The sequence below is a fragment of the Notamacropus eugenii genome, chromosome 5 (assembly GCF_028372415.1).
Source record: "Notamacropus eugenii isolate mMacEug1 chromosome 5, mMacEug1.pri_v2, whole genome shotgun sequence".
Classification (NCBI taxonomy): domain Eukaryota; kingdom Metazoa; phylum Chordata; class Mammalia; order Diprotodontia; family Macropodidae; genus Notamacropus; species Notamacropus eugenii.
The window spans coordinates 133,521,135-133,528,017 of record NC_092876.1 but is presented as its reverse complement, the minus strand read 5'-3'; positions in this window follow the sequence as shown (position 1 = coordinate 133,528,017).

Here is a 6,883-nt window from a genome sequence, read left to right as displayed (position 1 = left end):
TATCAGGGCAGTTTTCCCTCATTATTTCTTGAAAGATTATGCCTAGGCTCTTTTTTTGATCATGACTTTCAAGTAGTTGAATAATTTTTAAATTATCTCTCCTAGATCTTTTTTCTATGTGAGTTGTTTCTTCCAATGACATATTTCACCTTGTCTTCTATTTTTTTATTCTTTTTTGTTTTGTTTAATAATTTCTTGATTTCTCACAAAGTCATTAATTTCCATTTGTTCTATATTAATTTTAATTTTTTTAATTTTTAAAAATGTTTCCACTTGTTTTTTGCTTGATTTATTCATTTATTTTTAGTTTTAAACACTCATTTCCACAAAATTTTGAGTTCCAAATTTTCTCTCCATCTCTCCCCTCACCCAACCTAAGATACCATGCATTCTAATCACTACTTCCCCCAATCTGTCCTCTCTTCTATCACAGCCCTCCCATCCCTTATCCCCATCTTCTACCTTTTCTTGTAAGGCAAGATAGATTTCTATACCCCATTGCCTGTATTTCCTATTTCCCAGTTGCATGTAAAAACCATTCTCAACATTCATTCCTAATACTTTGAGTTCCAGCTTCTCTCCCTTCCTCCTTCTTCACTTATGCCCACTGAGAAGGCAAGCTATTCAATATAGACTATACATGCGTAGTTATGTAAAAGACTTCCATAATAGTAATGTTGTGAAAGACTAACTATATTTTCCTCCATCCTATCCTGCCCCCAATTTTTTCTGTTCTCTCTTTTGATCTTGTCCCTCCCCAAAAGCATTTCCTTCTAATTAATCCCTCCTCCCATTTGCCCTCTCTTCTATCATCCTCCCCACACCATTTATCCCCTTCTCCCCTATTGTTCTGTAGTGCAAGATAGATTTTCATACCAAATTGAGGGTGCATGTTATTCCCTTCTTAAGCCAAATGTGATGAGAGTAAACTTCACTTTTTCCCTCTCACCTCCCCACTTTTCCTCTCTATTGAAAAAGCTTTTTCTTGTCTCTTTCATGAGAGATCATTTGCCCCATTGCATTTCTCCATTTCTCCTACCCATATAATCCTCTCTCACCCCTTAATTTTTTATATATATATATATGTAATATATAAAAAATATGTATATGTATATTTACATATACATATATTAGATATCATCCCTTCCTATTCAACTCACTCTGTGCTCTCTGTCTATATGTGTGTGTGTGTGTGTGTATAATCCCTCCAACTACCCCAATACTGAGAAAAGTTTAAAGAATTACAAATATTATCTTTCCATGTAGCAATGTAAACAATTCAACTTTCATAACTCCCTTATGATTCCTCTTTCCTGTTGACCTTTTCAAGTTTCTCTTGATTCTTGTGTTTGAAAGTCAAATTTACTATTCAGCTCTGATCTTTTCATCATGAAAGCTTGAAAATCTTCTCTTTCATTGAATGACCATTTTTCCCCTGAAGTATTATACTCAATTTTGCTGAGTAGGTGATTCTTGGTTTTAATCCTAGTTCCTTTGACTTCTGCAAGATCATGTTCCAAACCCTTTGATCCCTTAATGTAGAAACTTCTAGATCTTGTGTTATCCTGATTGTATTTCCATAATACTTGAAATGTTTCTTTCTGGCTACTTGCAATATTTTCTCCTTGACCTGGGAACTCTGGGATTTGGCTACAAAATTCCTAGAAGTTTTTCTATTTGGATCTCACTCAGGAGGTCATCATTGAATTCTTTCAACATTTATTTTGCCCTCTGTTTCTAGAATATCAAGGCAGTTTTCCTTGATAATTTCACGAAAGGTGATGTCTAGGCTCTTTTGTTGATCATGGCTTTCAGGTAGTCCCATAATTTTTGAATTCTCTCTCCTAGATCTATTTTCCAGGTCAGTTGTTTCTCCAGTGAGATATTTCATATTGTCTGCTGTTTTTTCATTCTTTTGGTTTGGTTTTGTAATTTCTTGGTTTCTCCTAAAGTCATTAGCTTCCATCTGCTCCATTCTAATTTTTAAGGAACTTTTTCCTTCAGTGACCTTTTGAACCTCCTTTCCATTTGGCAAATTCTGCTTTTTAAAGCATTCTTCTCCTCATGGGCTTTTTAGACCTCTTTTGTCATTTGGGTTAGTCTATTTTTAAAGATGCTATTTTCTTCAGAACTTTTTGGGTCTCCTTTAGCAAACTCACTCACTTTTCATGATTTTCTTGCATTGCTCTCATTTCTTTTCCCAATTTTTCCTCCATCTCTCTTCATTTATTTTCAAAATCCTTTTTGAGCTCTTCCATGGCCTGAGACCATTGCGTATTTATTTTAGAGGTTTTGGATGCAGAAGCCTTGACTTCCTCTGGATTGTTCTTCCTCATCCAAAAGGATGGAAGAAAATAGCTGTTAACCAAGAAAGCAACCTTCTACAGTCTTATTTTTTTTTCCTTTTTGGGGTATTTTCCCAGTCAATTACTTGACTTTTGAGCCCTTTGTCAAGAGGAGGGTATACTTTAGGGACCTATAGGTTCTCATTACTTCCACAGTGGAACAATCAAGGAAGAGGAATTTACTGCTTTCATGGCCTGTGCTCTTGTCAGGGAGCAACCACAAGCACTATTCTACTAAGGATCTCTGAGTAGCATTCCCTCTCCAGAGCCTCCACTAGCTCCACCATGCCAGCATTCTTACCTACCCCAGGAATGCCAGTCAGAACTGAGATCCTGATCAGCTCCTTGATCCCCTCAGGGTCTTTAGGCGGATGGCTCCAAAAATGGACACTTCTGCTGCAGTGGCTGCCACTGCCCTGGGGCCAAGTCTGTGGCTGAATAATTTTTCCTTCTCACCCAGGTGAAAGAGGTTTCTCACAGACCTTGGAAGCTGTCTTTGGTGTTGGTGGATTGAGAAATCTTGGAACTACAGCTGCTACTCACAATTCCATGCCCTGAAGCCTGCTCCAATCTTGTCATGCCTCATGACCAAGGCTGGCCTGTGCCCCGCTCTGAGACTGGTGCATGGACCTCTCCTGTTGGCCTTCCATGCTGTCTTGGGCTGGAAATCTCTTTCATTCTGTCATTTTTGTAGCTTCTGCTGCTCTAGAATTTCTTTTAGAGTCATTTTTTACAGCTTTGGGCTATGGGGGGAGAACTACAGTAGTTCCATCCTTCTACTCCACTATCTTGGCTCTGCCCCCTCCATTCTAATTTTTAAGCAATTATTTTCTTCAGTGAACTTTAGGACTTCCTTATATGCTTAGCCAATTTTGCTTTTTAAGGCTTTGGTCTCCACACTGGCTCCTTGAAACTCTTTTGGCATTTGGTCTAGTCTATTTTTAAGGTCTAATTTACTTCAAATATTTTTTGGGGGTATCCTTTGGCAAGGCTTGTTTTTCATGATTTCTTGCATTACTCTCATTCTCTTCCCAATTTTTCCTCTACTTCTCTTACTTGATTGTCTTTTAAATATTTTTTAAAAATAAATTTATTTATTTTCAGTTTTCAATATTCACTTCCAAAAATTTTGAATTTCAAATTTTCTCCCTCTACCCCCACCTCAAGACAGGATATATTCTGACTACCCTTTCCTCCAATGTGCTCTTCCTTCTATCATTTACTCCCCACTTCTGTTATCCCCTTTCCTTCTATTTTCCTGTAGGACAAGATAGATTTCCATATCCCATTGCTTATGTAACATTTCCTAGTTGCATGTAAAAATAATTTTTCACATTAATTTTTAAAGCTTTGAATTTGACATTCTCTCCCTTCCCCTCTCCCTATGCACCCTCATTGAGAAGGCAAGTAGTTCAACATAGGTTATAGATGTGTAGTCACGCAAAACATTTCCATGACAGTCATGTTGTGAACAACTAACTATGTTTCTCTCTATCCTGTCCTGCCCTCCATTGATTCAATTCATTCTTTTGACCTGTCCCTTTACTAAAGTGTTTCCTTCCAATTACCCCTTCAACCAGTCTGCTGTCCCTTTTATTTCCCCCTTCTCTTATCCCCTAACCCCTGCTTTCCTATAGGATAAACAATATGAAAGATAAACTTCCATACCAAATTGAGTGTGTGTGTTATTCCCTCCTGAAGTCAAATCCAGTGAAAGAAAGGCTCATTGATTCCCTCTCACCTTCCCCTTCTTCCTCTCAGTTTTAAAAGCTCTTTCTTGCCATTTTTATGTGTGAGGATTCACTTTATTCTACCACTCCCTTTCTCTTAATCTCAGTAAATTCTTCTCAACACTTACTTTCTTTTTTAGATATCATCCCTTCATATTCAGCTCACTCTGTGCCCTCTTTCTCTTTCTCTGTCTGTCTGTCTGTCTCTGTCACTCTGTCTATATCTGTCTCTCTCTCATCTCTCTCTCTCTAGATATGTATGCATATACACATATGTGCATATACATATAGAGAGATATATATGTATGTATGTATATGTGTATTCCCTCCAATATCTTAATACTGAGAAAGGTCTCATGAGGTACAAATATCATCTTTTCATGTAGGAATGTACACAGTTCAACTTTAATAAGTCCCGAATGGTTTGTCTTTCCTGTTTACTTTTTCATGCTTCTCTTGATTCTTGCATGTGAAACTCAAATTTTCTCTTCAGCTCTGGTCTTTTCAACAACAATGTCCATCTATTTCATTGAACGACCATTTTTTCCCCTGACCACTCTCCCCTCTCAGTCAGATGAGAGACTCTTCCCATTGGCCTTCTAAGCTATCTTTGTTGTTTCTGTGTTGAGAAGTCTAAAAACCACAGTAGCCACCAGTGATTCAATCCCCTACGGTCTGTTCCCACTCTGTTCACTCTGTTCTGGTGTGCCCCATGCCAAACTGCACTTTGCTCCAAGTCTGGGGCAAAACAGTCTTCCTGTCAACCTTCCAGGTTACCTTGGGCTGAAAATTTGCTTCGGTCTGTCATTTTGTAGATTTTGTTGCTCTAGAATTTGTTTAGAGACATTTTTTTACAGGTTTTTTGAAGGGTTTGAAGGGAGAGCAAGTCCCTGTTTCTACTCTAGCATGTTGTCTTTGTCTCCTCTTATTTGATTTCAAAATCCTTTTTGAAATCTTCCATGGCCTGACACCAATTCATATTTTTCTTAAATACTTTGGATGAAGGAGCCTTGATTTTCTTGTTTTCTTCTGGTTCTATGTTTTGATGTTCTTTGTCACCAAAGTAAGATCCCATACTCTGTGGGTTTTCCTGCTGTTTACTCATTTTCCCAGGCAATTGACTTTTTAACTCTTTGTTAACATAGGGCTCTGCTTCCAGTGTGGAGAGTGTACTGTCGAAACTTTCAGGATTCTGTGCAGCTGTTTTCAGAGATACTTCTAGGGACCTGTAAATTTTCACTTCTTCCAAGGTGATGAAATGAGATGTGTTTACTCCTCTCCTGGTCTGTGAGTGACCACAAGCATTCTTTTCTACCTTGGAACTGTGAGCATTCTTTCTCCACCGTCATCACAAGCTTCATTAAGCCACTAGTCCTCCACAACCAAGAACTGCCACCCAAGACTTTGACTCAGATTCAAGCACAAGCAAAGCAGTAGAATCTTGGCTCAGTGCCAGGAAAGAGATCTCTGCAATCCCCCTCTGATCAGCTGCTCAATCTCCCCATCTGCTGTCCAAGAGCTATGGAAGGAGTCATGGCTACTGACACCATCCTGGGTGTGGGGCTCAACCATGCTTCCCTCTCACTCATGTCCAACAAACCTTTCCTACTGAACTTCTAAGCTGCCTTTGGCATTTGTGGGCTGAGAATTCTGGAAGCCCCCACAGTTGTCAGGGATTCATTCCTGAGGCCTGCTCTGGGTTTGCTGGGACCCAGACAGCACTGGCATATTTTGTGCTCTTAGACTGGTGCAACAGACCTTTCCTGTCCACCTTCCAGATTGTCCTGGGTTGGAAATTTGCCTTACTCTGTCATTTTGTAGGTTATGTTATTGTAGAATTTGTTTATAGTCATTTTTACAGGGATTGGGAGGGGTAGAGGGGAGAGTTCAAAGGAGTCCCTGCTTTTACTCTGCCACCTTGCCTCCAGCCCCCCTGCCTGCCTCTACTTAAAACTGATTTTTCTGAAGGATAAGGGAATGGACTTGGGATTTCATTGGTCCAGGGAATTTTGGAGGAGGAACTCCCATTAGCAATGCTAGTCTGTGCCTCTTGTCCTACATCTAGTCTTACAGAGCACTGAGAAATAGGTGACTAGCCCAGGATCACACAACCAGGATGTGTGAAAATAAAAATGGAAAAAGGTCCATAAGAACCAAATTAGAGAGATTTTGACAAGTAACATAAACATAGAAAATGTGAAGAAAATACATATTAAAACAGAAATAAGCTGTTTTCCGAAGCATATACGAATTGCATTGTTGTTCAGGCTTTTTAGTTGTGTCTGACTTTTTGCAACCCCCTTTGGAGTTTCCTGGCAAAGATACTGAAATTCTTTGCCATTTCCTCCTGCAACTCATTTTGAGGAACTGAAGCAAGTAGGGTTAACTGAGTTGCCCAGGGTCACACAGATCGTAAATGTCTCAGGGCATATTTGAACTCTGGAAGACCACCTACCTATCATTAAATTGAATTTAAAAGACCCAACTCAACTAGACAAAACAACAGTCTCACTGGCATACTTCAAGGTAAAATGTCTGACAACTGAAAAGACAAAGTCTAAGACAATAGGTAACAAACCAGAGAGACCTGGGGTTCCTACCTGAGTTCCAAATAGGTATCCTATTGCCCTCTCATTAAAACCCTAGCTAATATTGGCCCTCAGAATCAGAGCCTCAGTTTACTAGGGCTACAAACATGGGGAGAAGGCTGCCTCATTTAGGACAAAGGAACTGGAGCCAGGGTACAGGCTTGCAAGGAGGCTGGCAAGAAGAGCTGGCACCTAGGACCAGACTGTTTAAATTAAGGAC